Here is a 15,649-nt window from a genome sequence, read left to right on the forward strand (position 1 = left end):
TCAACATGATATAGGTCCATCTGAACTCACAGACACTGAAGTAGCATCCACAGGACCTACCCATTCTTGAACCAGATTTTCTGTGTACATATTGTAGCTTAAAATTTGGTGTTTTTATGGGATTTCTGAGTGTTCTAACAAGTAAGTCTGATCCTTTTTTCATTAATTAATTATTTATTCACTTTACATCCCAAACACAGCCCCCTTCTCTCCTCTCCTCCCAGTTCCACCCTTCCATACTTCCAACCATGATGATAATGAACTGTGGATAGAGACTCAGGCTAACCAATTGCAGGGAGAAAGTGATATTCTGACTTTACAGTGACTTCAAGCATTTTAGTTTTCTGGAGTAGTGATCCTTGTTGGCATGGACTGTCTGGTGATGAAGCTGCTCTGAGTTATCCTTCTCTTTGTAAGTAGCACTTCATATCCTCTTGTGTGAGTAATAACACTTTTAAAAAATCTTATTGATTCACCACACTGGATATTGGTGCAGTTATTACTTTAGTCTCTCATGGGTTCCTTCTCTGGGGTGAGTAGACATGTGCATTGTCTCTCCAGGAAAAGTTTGTCATACAAAAGATAAAAATGGAATCAACCAATGATGTTATCCATCTGTGAATCCTAGAAACTACAAGACTAACCTACTAGACAAGATGTGCCCGTTTGTGCAATAGTGGCACTACTGTTATGGAGATAATAAACCACTGGTTCTGTAAACCTGGTCAAAAAACCCATGGCAAGGGAGGTCATAGACCCTAGGAGAGAACTGAATGCTATTGTTTAGTCAAAATCCTTTTGAAATATTTATGTTTATACTCATAGATAAATTAGCTAGTGAGGTTAATCAGAGAAGTCTCTATCTCCAGTGGATGGAAAGGAATGCCAAATCCTGACTTCACATGATAAGAATATGTAATGGACAAGAACTCAGCCTTGAATAAGACATATGTGTAATCCTTATATGGCACAAGACCATTTCTGAAGAAGGAAAAAATATAAAATCGGATAATAAGGAGAAGGGCTTGTCATGTTCTAGACTGGGCACAACAATTGTAATCATGAAATCACAGCAGGTAAAGACAACTGCATTGGGTCAAGAATGAGCATGTCAACAGTAAAGAATTCATGGAGAAAAAGACAAAGTGACCCTATACCTTGCTGCTGAACTATTTGGTACAGATGGATTCAAGGAAAGGGTGAGTTGTCTTCAGGCAAATGTCCACTGATTGCCCCACCACGCTCCAATATACAGTCCCAAACCAATTGTCACCAAGATGATCCTGGTAAACTAACTGGAACACAAAAACAACCCAAAAGTTATCAGTCTATGAAAAGGAACCATAATAAGGATAAGAGGATAGCAGAGAGATGGGGAGAGTGGAGATAAGTAGTGATCATAATTCATTGTATACATGTATGAAATTTTCAAAAAATTCATTTTTAAAAGTCACTGTTGCCCAGATCAGATAAGATTCTATTGCTTAGGATTTGGAGTTGATGCTATTGGAATACCCTAGGTAGATTGCTCATCTGCACTAGAACTATCTCAAAATTATCATGCTCAAATCAGCATAAAATGAGTCTAGAAATGAATGGAATTAGTAATGTATAAGTGTTCAACCCTATGTAAGACATGTGTTCCATCTCTGTATGGCACAAGGAACATTTCAGAAAAAGAAAGAACATCAAGTCAAATGATGGGGAGAAGAGCTTCCTTAGTTTTTCTCATATTTCTTCAACAATGAACAAGTGTTAAAATACTACTAAGTTTGGATGTACAGGCTTATATTTTAGCATTTAGTGTCTGCAGTAAGTTCTCCATTATTCATATAGACATCAAGTTTGAATCCTATATAGGGCATTTAGCCACAAAGTTAAAGGGAAGAACATTGAGAGTCATTTGCTGTTGAAAAAAATACTCCTGTTTGCAAAGTAAATATTTTACCAACTAAACCATTTGCAGTCCCTAACTGTGGGGGTGTGTGTAGTCTCTAACTCTTTTGCCTATTATTGGGACCCTTTTCCTCCTACTGAGTTGTCTCATCCAGCCTTAATATGATAGTTTGCGCCTAGTCTTATTGTAACTTCTTATGCCATGGTCAGTTGCTATACCTGGTAAGCCTACTTCTTTCTGAAGAGAAACAGAGGAGGAGTGGGTGTGGGAAAGAGGGGAGAAGAGGACAGAGAGGAATGGAGGGAAGGGAACCTGTGGTTGGGATATAATGTATGAGAGAAGAAAGAAAAAAAGAAAGAAAATATTTCAGCCAACTGAGGTACAAAATTCAAGACTATTTTTACATCTATGGAAAACCTAAAATGATAAAGATATTTTAGCCTACAAAGTAAATTTGATAGCCAAAATATCAAGGTGATTGGGGAGGGGGCAAGAAATATTACATATTGGATATATGACTATGACTCGATTAGCAATGACTCCACAAGTTTTACCCTTATTTCTTGTCAAACATCTGTGTCAACAGGAAGATCAAGAGACTTCTATACGCAGAAAACTTTTGAGTATTAATTTTAAGAGTCAGTCTGGACAATTTCTGAAAGCATACATCTATTGCATGGTTGAAAGAAATAATGAAGACCAGCCAGCCACAGAAAGAATGTGTGTGTGTGTGTGTGTGTGTGTGTGTGTGTTGCCCCAAAAAACTCTAGTAGAGAAATATTGGCCCCATATTCGAACAGGAAGAATCTGGGTGCAAGCTACCAAGCAGAATTTGAATATGTGGTTTCTGAGTGAGAATATGAAAGCAGAGCATGAAACAAAGTGAATCGGAGTAAAGGGATTAGAGCAAGAGGGCTGCTCACCCTGCACAGCTTCCCCTAAATCACAGAAAGCATCAGGAAGCAAGTTAAGAGCCACATCATTTAAAATTCTGGCCCTAGGTGGTAAAAAAAAAAAGAAGCAAGCACAATATCTAGCATGTAGGCTCTGTTATACAGCACTTGGAGAGCCTGTAGAAAATTCCACCAGACACCACAGCATGGAATATATGGGGAAGTTTCCATTCCAAGGTCCTGAATAGAAAACAGCACTATAAAGACCTTAGATAAATACTTTGAACTCCCTTAATACAAACCAAGAAGAGAGATCAATGTAAACAGTGATTTATTGTCAGGCATGATGCCATATGCCTGTAATCCTAACACTTGGGGGTCTGTCACAGAAAGATTGGACATTTCAGGTAAACTCAGGTTTACACAGAGAGGCCCTGTCTTTAAAACAAACAAAAAATAACACTTTCACTGATTTACTGAGAAGGGTACCCTGAATTCCTTAGCATCTCATTTATAGATTATAAGACAAATATCTTTAAACAAAAAGAGAGAGAGGCAGAGACCAAGTATGCTTCCCTCTCTTCGACCAAAACAAGTTGACAGGAGTGTACCAAAACGATCTCATAGATAGACACTATATGATCCTGACCTGAAAATAGAAGTCCTTGCTCTGGTTAGCAATGATGGGCACTTGACAACCTTTGGGCCTCTCTAATAAAAGCTAAGGCTAGGAATTGGTAAGAACTGACAGAGGAGTTAGGGAAATGGAATTAGTCAGCAGGGAGGCTCAACAGCAGTACTGCTACTCAGGTTCAGCCTCCTTAGGCAATACACAACTTTCTATGGCTTTAATATCCCAGTTGATGGTGAAGAACAACTGCTCAGCTATTCACTACAGTCCAGCTGTTCCCAAACTGTGGGTCACAACCACCCTGGGGGACAAACAACCCTTTCACGGGGATCACATATCAGATATTTACATTATGATTCCTAAGAGTAGCAAAATTACAATTATAAAGTATCAACGAAATAATTTTATGGTTGCACGTCATGACAACATGAGGAACTGTATTAAAGGATCACAGAATTAGGAAGGTTGAGAGCCTCTGTCAGAGTCACTAAATGATTTCTCAGCTCCAGGTGTTTCTTTTTGTCATAATTTCCTTTGGTTACCATGTGTGCTAAGGACTATAGATTGCATTCAACACTACAGGGATGCATTCCTAACAATTTAATTTCATTAAAGACACAGTTCCTCAGTTACACAGCAACATTCATCCTATTCAACAGTTGTGTGTACTTAATGACTTGCTGGGTAGTACAGACATAGCACATTTCTTTCACTGCCAGAATTTCTGTCAAACAGCAATACCCCAGAATTTGGGCTCTAATACTTCCTAATATTTTGTTTGGAGGCAATTTATTTTAGCTCCACAATCCTGTTTCCTTATCTGTGAAGGAAAATGCTAAGAGAATGTACTTCACAGATAAGACTGAGTGGTATCTTGTGGAGAGCATGCTCAGCAGAGAACCTAGCACATGGTGGAAGTGATAGTAATCTCTCCAAATAAACAAAAATCCTTGGAAGGGCATAACCAGCATGCTGTCTCACCTGCAAACTCCCCACAGTCTTGCATGGGGAAATACTTGGCCAATGACTATGACTCACCCTGCTAGCCAAACAGTTGGCGAAGTGTAGTTGCCCTGTTTAACATCAAGCACAAGGAGAGCTGAATGCCTTCAATTCATAATCTCTCCCAGAGAAAGAAACCTGGAGTCTGCTGGTAAACTTTGAGAAGTGCCAGATAATTTTAATTTCATAAGGATGAGCTTTGAAAACACGAACAAGGCAGAAAACCAGCCAGGTTTAAGATAAGTTTGGAGATTTTTAAGTAACAGATAAATTACCTCAGATAAAAACTGGCCAAGGGAAGAGGTGACCTCATGGGATTGATGAGCTGGGAAGCATTTGTATTCAGACATTGACATTTTCCCAAATGTTTTTAATTAGCATCAACTGGGTCTGGAATCTATCACCTGTGGTTGGACACATTATTTTATATCAGTCCCTGATATTCTTCCATCCTCTGTCCCCTCTGACTGGTTTTCTAACTAGCTCTCACCCATGACCTGACCCTGCAGTGAGACCACAGCACTTCCTGTCTGCTTGACCCACATTTCCAGCCGTGGTCCCAGTACTCTTGCTGTTCTCTCTTGCAGCTTAACTTCCTTTCTTCAACTTGCTCCAACAAGGCTTTTGGCCCTCATTTCCCCACTGAGACTATTTGAGGTAAGCATGGCCAAGCCCAGTGGCATTTTCTGATTTTCATTTTCTCAGCTTTTCATCAATTTTTAGCACTGTCATCAGTTGGTGACACCTTGCTCAAAATTTACTTTTTGTTCTTGAGACCGCCTCAGCTCTAGCTCCTGGTTTTCTGCTCACTTCCTGGGCCCCTCTTTTTCCATCAACATTCTTTGCATATCAGCCAGCAAACACGTTCACAGTTAGTTCAACTTGTTACTCTTCTGCCTGAAGACTGCAAAAATACTTTTTTTCTGTCTTTTTCATGAAAGACTATTTCCTAACGTAGGACCTGTGATCTGACCATAATTCTCTCAGATGACTGTATACCCTGCAAATGCCCTTCAGGTGCCCTCTGTGTCTGCTTTTTTCTTCCACATATGCCAAGTGCATTCTCATCTCACAAACACAGCCTCCTTTACTGTCTACCTGAACTCGTCCTTTTGCCTCTCTTCATGTGACAGGTAATATCATTAAGACCAAAACCCAGTGAATGACCTTTCTTCTGAAAGACAAAAATCTGACCTGATCAGGAAGTAAGTTTTTATAGCCTTTATCCAATTTGAGGTTAATGTCCATATATTTTGCTAGTGAAATATTAACATATTTGACTAGCATACATCATCTCAATCTTTGTTGAGGATTTTGCATAATATAAAATATAATCTTTCTACCATTCTAGAAAGGTATGGCATTATTACTCATAGCTCTAAACTCAAGAGTTTCGGATAAGGTATCACAGGTTTGCATTATTCCTTAGTTCACATATGAGAAACTCAAGTTTCTGAAAAGGGAAATGAATTTTCCCAGGTGACATAGCTTTCATGCAAATTCATAGCTCCTATTCCTTCCATCAATGCTATTCCACTTTTCTATGTAAGATACTAACACATATCAATGAAATCCTGCAAGAGAAAGATTTTGGCAATGATTTTTCTCACATAAAAGCAGGCTGAAAGAGATCAACTCTTAATTATCAAACTCAGTAGATGCCCAAAAAATGAATTAAATGATTACAGTTGCAAAACATGTTTTGGGAAGAGGGCAGGGCATAAAGAATGATTAGAATTTAGAGAAAATATTCTACATTCTCCTTATTCTGTTAATATCTGTATTAGTAATAGAGAAATCAGAACATTTTAAAAACAACTAATTGTATACATAGGAATAAGGTAGTACAATTTTCCACTCTCAGATGACAGAAGTGTCATCAGAAGTCAGTCTGAGAAAGCATTTGAGGATTGTGTGGGTAAAGATGGCTTCCCTCAGGACCGTCTCAGTTGCATGTTTGTTTCTCCTTGGCTTATTCCACTGTTCTCCTCCTCTCAAGAAAGTTCCCACTTTATCCTTATGAACCTCCTATGTCTAAGCATATTTGTCATTGTCCAGCATCTAAGAAAGAAAATCATAAACCAACATTGTCACCAACAGAACAATCTGGAGGCTTCCAAAACAGCTGTTGCCCTTGGTTACACAAACACACCCCGAAATAGAATGGAAGTCCCTATTGCTAAAGACACTACTGTGCTTTAGGTACAGGAATCAGAGCCCCCCAGATCTGGATCTCACCTGAAAACCTCCTCCCTAAGGACAAACTTTTTTAGTACCAGAAGTCACTATACAAGCTTCCAAAAGAGAGAAGCAACCAACAGTTATACACAGTTAGAATGCCTATGGACAACAACAATGAACAACAAAGCCTGATAACCCTAAGGGTTCAGTAGTGGCATGCACACCTTGGTGGCAACTAACAGCTCTCTAAGTGGATGTATGACTCATTCAACTAGAGGAAAATCATGACTGGTACTGGAAAACTAGCCATCTACCCTGCGCTAGTGAAGTCATGGGTCTCAGAGGAGAACATGCAACTACTGATGTACTAAAACAGTATAATCTCTAACTACACTCAAAACATTTGTCATTATACCAAAGCATAAAGGTAGTCTTCATCTTTCATCAAGAAAACATTTTACAACACATGGAGATCGTTACAGAAAACCACAAGCAGTCAAAATTCAGAGTTGCAAGAGCACAGTTCCAAATAGACTCATCTCTCAACCTAAGGCTCAGAAGAGGAGGTAGAAACATTGTAAAAGCCAGAGCATCAGGAAGTGTGCTATTAAATTGTATCTCCTATGAATGCCAGCAATGATACCTATTAAGTCTTGCCAATATGATTACTTAAACATGAACTTTGCTAAGTTCATGTTTAAGGATAACAATAGACATACCACAGTGGATAGGGGAAAGTCCATGAGAAAAACAGGCATATAAGGAATATTGAAAGTGGACAGAATATTCTTCCCCAAGGGAGAGCACACTAAGTGATTATCCAAATACTAAAAGGTCATCTCTGAAAATATATACATACAAGTAGCATTGTACAGACTGAGCAAGTTGCATATATATATATATATATATATATATATATATTAAAAGAGGCCATGGATTAAACAAGACCAAAGAAGGTAGGGTATGTGGAAAGGTTAGAGGGAGGAAATAAAAGGAAAAAATGAAATGTGTTATCCAAAAATGTGAAGATAATGTATGTTCTTAAATTGAAATGGTAACTGTCCAATGTTATATGTGAATTATCTGGATGTAACAATTTTAAAGGATTAATAGTCATCATAAGAATCATATTATACATTTTAAGCACACCAAAATTTGTTGGTTTAAAAATTATAAGGTAATCCATTTAGGTGGCTCAGTGGGTAAAAAGCTCTTGATGCACAAGACTGGTGCTCTGAATTAACTCCTAGACCCATTTTAAAGTGGAAGGAAATAGTGAGTCCACAACATTGTGCTTTGATCTATAGATATGCACCATAGAATGTACACCTACACATACATTATACATCTGCATATGATGATGATAATAAATTATAATCAAATATATTAATAAAATGAAATAAAATGCAGCTTAATAAGCTTAATAAAAAGAAAAACAGAAACTATGTAATTATAATCTCAAAAATTAAAGAAAGAAATGGAAAAATGAATATTACCTTGAAATGTGAGCACTTATTTTACAAAATATTTCTCCAAGGAAAATGTTCAGCTTCAGAAGGTATGTCTATACATGATTCTGTGAAGCATGGTTTTCATTTCATTATACATAATATAATTAATTTATCTTCTGTTCCAAATTTTCTAGTACTTTGGGGAAAATAATCCCACAGTTCTCAATGTGTTTGTTCCATTAGTAGAAGAATTAATCAGAGAATTAAAAGATGATCATTAAAACAGGATCATTTGATGCTTCAAAGAAAATATCCAATAATTATTTGATTTTCTTGATCTAACTCATGAGATTTAAGAAACACTTTGAATGTTAATAATACTAAAGCACATGCCCATGTGAATGTAATTAAATCTTTAACATTAAAATCGATATCTAAGTGGAGTTTTTTTCAAGCTAGCAATACAAATAGAAAACAACTAGATCTCAGTGTCAATATAAAAACATTAGTTTAATAAACTTAAGAAACGTGCTGAGCAGAAATGTACTTTGATCTGTGGTGCATATTCAATTAATAGAGAAGTAAATATCTACCCACCTAAATAGCAATAGCACATTTTAAAGGTTTTTGACATAATTGTTGTGTGTGTGCACATGGCATGTGAGTGCAGTTGGTGCTCATGGAGGCAAGAAGGCTGTAGCATCTTCCCAGGAGCTGGACTCACAGGCAGTTGTGTACTCCTGTTGTGGATGCTGACAACAAAAACCAGGGTCTTCTGTAAAAGCAGTGTCTGTTCTTTACTGTGGAGCCTTCTGCCTATCCCACACACATTTAGATTTACAAATATTTTATTTGTTCCTAATTATATTTCAAATCCATTTTTAAGAAGCTAAGTTCACTACAAAAGTATTCAAATGCCAATACATATTTTATAAATTTGATGGTCATCTTGAACTATGTTTTATGTAATTTTAATCATTTTTTTAAAACTCACTTTAAAGCTCACCTAGGAGTCATATAAAACTCATATGAAATTCATATGAAATCCTTATGAATCACTCATCAAATGTATCTTGATGCATCCTGTTTAAAGTAAGCTAAAATCTTAATCTGAGTCTTAAGAAATTGACAAAACTTTACCTTGTAAAACACTTAGTGATTTTTATACAAAATTATTTTTCAAAAGACACCAACACATGAATTATCTTTTAAAGGGCTTTTTAAAAATTATTTTTTTCACATTCATAGATAGCTTTATTCAGCCTTTAGAAAAATATATACAACAGTCAGAACCATAGTTCTCTTAAATATTTTTAAATTAAAAGTGTGCAAGTGAGAAGAAGATTGCTTCCACAGTCAGAAGATCAATACTGTGTAATGAAGCAGACAGGAATTTCTGCAGGTCTGCGAATGGCTAAGAACCGAGAAGGAGCAGCTTGTGGCTGCCAAGTGGCCAGTGCAGATCACACCTAAGAGATTTCTCTAGTTTCCATTTGAAAACAATTACTATTACATGCCTAGCTCTGAGTAAAACAGCTGAATGCTGGGCATATACAAACAGGTGTTGATTAAAACAAAACTTCCCATTTCAATTGGTAATAATTTGAATTTGGGTATATTAGGATCTGTCAGTCATCATTCAAGTGCTAGCAGATGCAATAAACCTTCAGGGGCTTGAGGAACTTAATGTCATCTATTTCAGATTAGATTCTTGCTTTCTCAGCACTCTTCTGAAAGACAGTGTTTGTGAAAAGTATTTTAGCTAGGCAGTCCTTGGAGTCCCAAGTATTTTGTGAAGCTGAATATGAAAGCAACAGCCTTAGTTTTGTTCCAATTCTGTTCTTTACTCTACACTGTTAGTACTTTAGCATACTCCCAAGTACACGGATCTCCCTCTACTGGTTCTGGGGCTTTTCCTGGAAATCAATTTAATCTGTGTACCAACCAGAGGCCAGTCTAGCATGAGATTTCCTAGGGACCTTGGAGTCAACATTATCAGTCACCTCTTTTCTTGCTTTTGCTAACTAAGCAAAGCAATGAGGCAAGTGTCATTAGCAACATCAAGCTTTGGAGACAGCTTTTGTGTCTTAAGGAGAGTTGAGTCAAAGAAAACAAGCAGTTACAACTGGAGGTCTCATTAAGAGTAAGACGAGAGAGATGGGTATTTTGTTCTCTGTTCATCTATTTTCTGCTTTGTTTTCTCGATGCAACTAAATATCTCCTTAAATAGTGCTTTGTATTCTGGAGGTGTAGTGGTGGGCAAACTGATGGGCTCTGGGCTTACAGGGGTGGGTTCCCAGCCACTGGCCCCGGCCTCAGACTGCGTGACCAGTCCTGTCAGGTCCCTAGTCAGTAGTCTAGAGGTCTGTACAGCCTTGTCTGACAGTGAGTCCTGCTCCTGCTGGCACTTCTTCAGTAGCTCTTCATACTTCACTTTAAGGACACTGTACTGAGTGTCCACTTCATGCTTCAAGGCCTTAGCTCTCCTGATGCAAGTGTCCTCATGGTCCTTCACAATGTCATCCCCTGCCAAACTGCTGAGCACTGTCTCACTGTTGCTGCGTTTGAGTGGTTTTCTATGTGCATCTGGAGCAGCCAGGAACATTTCCTGCAGCAGACTCTGGCTGGGCTCCTTGAAAGGAACAGACAGAAAGTCGGGTACCAGCTTCTCAACACCATTCACAAATGATGCTCTGTCTGCAGCATCTGCCGCATCTCAGCCACCTCTGCTTCCAACTCCAGTGCCCGGGCTCGGTAGGCGTCTGTGGCACCCAGCTGCTGCTCCAGCTCGCTGTTCTCCTTCAGCCCCACTTTATACTCGGCCTCCATGCTCACGTGCTTCTTCCTCTCGAGACTCAGCTGGGCCTGCAACATCATCACTGCCTTTTTCAGGTGCTCATTTTCTTCTTCATGGGGCTTTGTTAGCTCTGCAAGGAAGTGATCTTCTCAGCGAACACGTGGTCATATACAAAGTGTTGGCGGAGGTCATACAGCTCTTTCAGTCAGGAGAAGCTGGGTGCTGGTCTCTCCTGGTCGCATGCCTTCTGCCTCCCTCTTCCTTGGCTGCAAGACTTCAGCTCCTCCACTTGACTTTGGAGGTGATCAGTGTTGGTTTGCAGGCATTCAGTTGTTTATGTCAGGCTCAGAATTTTCTGCTGTGAGGCCTTGCTCTCAGCAACTAGCTTCTGTTCTCTTCTGTTCCAGTTCTTTTGCTGTGACATCTAACTGCTCATAAACTTTTGCATGCTGCTCATTCATTTGTCGTAGAAGCTCCAACCTGCTTGGTCAGGTACTCACTTTCCTGTAACTGCTCCTGATTGGTTGTGTACATTTGTTAAAGAGAATCCTCCAATTCTGTGTTCTGATCCAGTAGTAGTAGTTGTCTGCCTTCCTGGTCTCCCTCTACAATTCCCCCACCATATCCCCTCTCCCCTTTGCCTCTAAGAGCATGCTCCCCATCCACTCACCCATTCCCACCTCACCCCTCTAGCATCCCCCTTCTCTGTGGTATCAAGCATGCACAGAACCAAGAACATCTCCTACCACTGAGGCCAGACAAGGCAGTCCTTTGTCATATATGTACCATGTACCTTGGAACAGGCTATGTATGCTCTTTGGTTGGTAGCTTAGTCCCTAGTAGCTCTGAGGGGTCTGGTTAGTTGATACTGTTTTGTTGTTCTTCCTATGGGGTTGCCATCCCCTTCAGTTCCTTCAGCCCTCCCCTAACTCTTCCATAGTGACCCCAACCTCAGTCCAATGGTTTGGCTGTAAGTATCTTAATTTGTCTTGGTGAGGTGCTGGTAGAGCCTTTCAGAGGTCAGACATGCCAGGCATCTGTCTATAAGCACATCTTGGCATCAGCAATAATGTCCTGGCTTGGTATTTGTGCATGGGATGGATCTGAAGTTGGGGCAGCCTCTGGATGGCCTTTCCTTCAGTCTCCACTCCATTTTTGTTCCTGCATTGCCTTTAGACAGAAACAATTCTGGGTCAAAAATTGTGAGATAATTTAGATAATTAAGGGTGGCTCCATCCCTAAACTGGGGCCATGTCTATCTACTTACTGGAAGTGATCTCTTCAGGTTTCATCTCCCTACTATTAGCTATTTCAGCTAATGTCATCTCCATTGGCCCCTGGGAGCCTCTCATGCCCCTGGTGTCTGGGACTTTCTAATGGTTTGCCCCACCCCCAACCCCTGCAGATGCATATTTCTTTTTTTTTCCATTTGTTTTTTTTTAATTTCTTTTTTTTTTGAACATGAAATGCTTTTTTATAGCATGTTTTACAAGGGGAGGGGGTAAGAGGGTCCAGGTGGTGGAAAAGTACAAAATCTTCTTGGCCTGTGCCTTGAAACACGTCATGGTCTATATGGTACACTGCCTTGAATTATGATCTACCTGCAGTTCTTCAGAAGATATGGTACACTGCTTGAGTTATGGTCTCCCTGCTATTCTTAAGAAGACATGGTACTCTGCTTTGAGTCTATCTGCAGTTGCTAAGCAGGATCTTGCAGTTGCCAAGCTTCAGAGGACATTGTGCAGGTGGGGAAAGGTAGGGGGTGAGGGTAAGGGTGAGGGTCCTGGCTTCTGGCATCTCCCCCTTCTCTGTTTAGTTAGAGAAGGCGTCTTATGTTCAATCCCAACTATGTGAGTTTTGAATTTGGATGTCTAATTATGGGGGGTCTTAGACAAGTTCACAACCCCAAAACACTGATGTGAGACGAGTCACATCGATGGTCGAAGGCTTTAGGCTGTCGACGATGGGCAACGTCAAGGGACTCTGATGTGGGTGAAAGGAGGGTGAGGGCCCTGTCTTAGGCCATGTAGGCTGCACCCACTCCCAGCACCATGCACTCCTTTTCGGCTGCATTGGGTGGGCCCCTGGGAAGTGGACCTACAATAATCCCGTCATTGGGCTAACTCACAGCCATCCTAGTCTCTTGTAAATGTTCAAGTTACCAACCATTTGTCAGTTTGGGGTGTAATATTGTCATAAAGGAAGGCTCCCCAATGTTAGCGGCCATATCAAGGGTGGCCTTGGTTTAGGAAAAAGCCAATTTTTGTTGTGGTGATCAAGAGGCCAAGCTCTCTAGCGAGAGAAATGAGGGCAAAGCCAGGCATACCAGGAACCCTTCTGGAGGGCGTGGAAGTCTAGGGGTCGACCGTAGGGGGAGGCAGGGGAGCTGACAGCTGTGTCAGTCTCCTGCGGAGTCACTTCTGGATCCTCTGCAATTTTCAGCTGATGGTAATGAACTTCAACTGCCTTCTTGATGGCAGCATCAACCTGGTTCCGTGGACGACAGGTCACGGGCGATGATCTCTGTCTTGCTCAATCTTGATGTCGTGCGCACATCCTCTCAATGAGGGTCCGTCCGGATGGGTCCGTGCCTCGAGCCCCACGTCTGGGTGCCACTTGACCCGACCGGCGGGTCCTGGTTATTCGTGGGGGCGTGGAGTACTGCAACCTGCTATTCTTCAGAAGATATGGTACACTTCTTGAGTTATGGTCTCCCTGCTATTCTTCAGATGATATGGTACACTGCTTTGAGTCTATCTGCAGTTGCCAAGCAGGATCTTGCAGTTGCCCAGCTTCAGGGGACCTTGTGCAGGTGGGAAATGGTAGGGGGTGAGGGTAAGGGCGAGGCTCCTGGCTTCTGGTCCATCTGGGTTAGAACTTCTAATAGCAGGCATCACGGGTGATTCAATTTTACCTGGAAAGAAAAAAGAAGGGGATTCTCAGGGAGATTTCTCTTCCCTGGATGTAAATTGTTATTCATCGTATTTATGATTGGGCCTGGCTTTGTGAGGGTATCTATTTTTTTCATTAATATTTGTGGTAGCCGGTTAGCTGTGCCTTCTGTGGTATTGGGCAGGCATATCAGTCCTCGGCTCCATAAGGGAACTGGGACTGGGGCATTCCCTTTATGAGTATGAGGGTCCTTCCCCATATCTGTGGCAAAGTTTTGTTGGTCTTGGTGGTGCCCGAGGTCACCAACATGGTCAGCAAGAGATTTGCCATGAGCTTTCAGCTTTAGAGAGAGAAAAATGAACAAGGCATGATGGAGAGTATTTCAGGGGGACTCCTTCTGAGGGGGTACCGTTCCCCCTCTTTTGTTTTTAAAGCCAATTTTTCAGAGTTCTTGTAAAATCAGGGCAGAAGCGCCAACAGTTGCTCCTTCCACACTCAGAGAGTCATGAAGGTCTTATTTAAGGATATATAAATCTATATTAATAATCTTTTGTCAAAGGACTTTTATAGCTCCACTGACAATTAATCAGACTATATGATATATCGATTAGAAATAGCTTTTTCTACTTTTTGTGAGATTACCTCTCTTTTGTCAATTAACTGTTGAGGAAGTTAGGGTTTACCTCTCTCTTGAGAATATTGAACAGAGATTTAAATTCTTTTGTGGAGAGCTTAAAATAGTATCTTAGCCAATTTGCATCTCCTAGAAACTTTTGAAATTAATTTAAAATAAATAGACTCCCTTTTTTTTAAATCCTTTATCTGTGTGGGGTTTTTATTGGGTATTATAGGTATTTACCTTTCAATGTTGTCTCCTTTCCCATTCTCCCCCCAAATCCCTTATCCCCTACCCCTTCCTCCTAATTTTTGTGATGGTGTGCTCCAAACATCCTCCCAGTCCCATCTCCCTGCTCTCGAATTCCAACACAGTAGGGGATCCAAACTTTTGGGGACCTTGGCCCTCCACTTTCACTGGAGTCTAACAAGGTCACCCTCAATTCCCTATACAAGTGCGTGAGTCCCTCCCTTTGTGCTCTCTGGTTGGTGGTTTAGACTTTGGGAGTTCTGATTGAAACTTTTGATGCTCCTTCTAAAAAGGACCAACGCATTCATACTTTGGTCTTCCTTCTTCTATGTGAGTTTTATGTGGTCTATATGAAGATTCTTAGAAATTGTGAGCTTTTGGGCTAATATCCACTTATCAGTGAGTGCATACCATGTATGTTCCTTTGAGATTGGGTCATTTCACTCAAGATGATATTTTCCAGCTCATTCCATTTGCCTAGGAATTTTGTGAACTGATTGTTTTTAATAGCTGAGTAGTACTCCATTGTATAAATGTACCACATTTTCTGCATCCATTCTTCTGTTGAAGGGCATCTGGGTTCTCTCCAACTTCTGGCTATTATAAATAAGGCTGCTATGAACATGGTGGAGCATGTGTCCCTGTTGTATGTTGAAACTTCTTTTGGGTATATGCCCAGGAGTGGTATAGCTGGGTCCCTAGGTAACACTATGTTCAATTTTCTGAGATACCGCCAGACTGCCTTCCATAGTGGTTGTACCAGTTTACAATCCCACCAACAGTGGAGGAGTGTTCCTCTTTCTCCACATCCTCGCCAACATGTACTGTCACCTGTGTTTTTGATCTTAGCCATTCTGACTGGTGTGAGGTGGAATCTCAGTGTTGTTTTCATTGCATTTCCCTGATGACTAGGGATGCTGAACACTTCTTTAGGTGCTTCTCAACCATTCGAGCTTCCTCAGTTGAGAATTCTTTGTTCAGGTCTGTGCTCCATTTTTTAATAGGGTTCTTTGATTGTCTAGAGTCTAATTTCTTCAGTT

General features: G+C 40.4%; 1 pseudogene; it reads right to left on the reverse strand.

The window, feature by feature from the left end:
• Window positions 1-10,192: 10,192 nt before the first annotated feature.
• On the reverse strand, window positions 10,193-12,183 carry LOC114639632 (annotated as a pseudogene).
• Between the last annotated feature and the right edge of the window lie 3,466 nt (window positions 12,184-15,649).

This window comes from Grammomys surdaster, unplaced genomic scaffold, assembly GCF_004785775.1.
Source record: "Grammomys surdaster isolate TR1022 unplaced genomic scaffold, NIH_TR_1.0 125749, whole genome shotgun sequence".
Lineage (NCBI taxonomy): Eukaryota > Metazoa > Chordata > Mammalia > Rodentia > Muridae > Grammomys > Grammomys surdaster.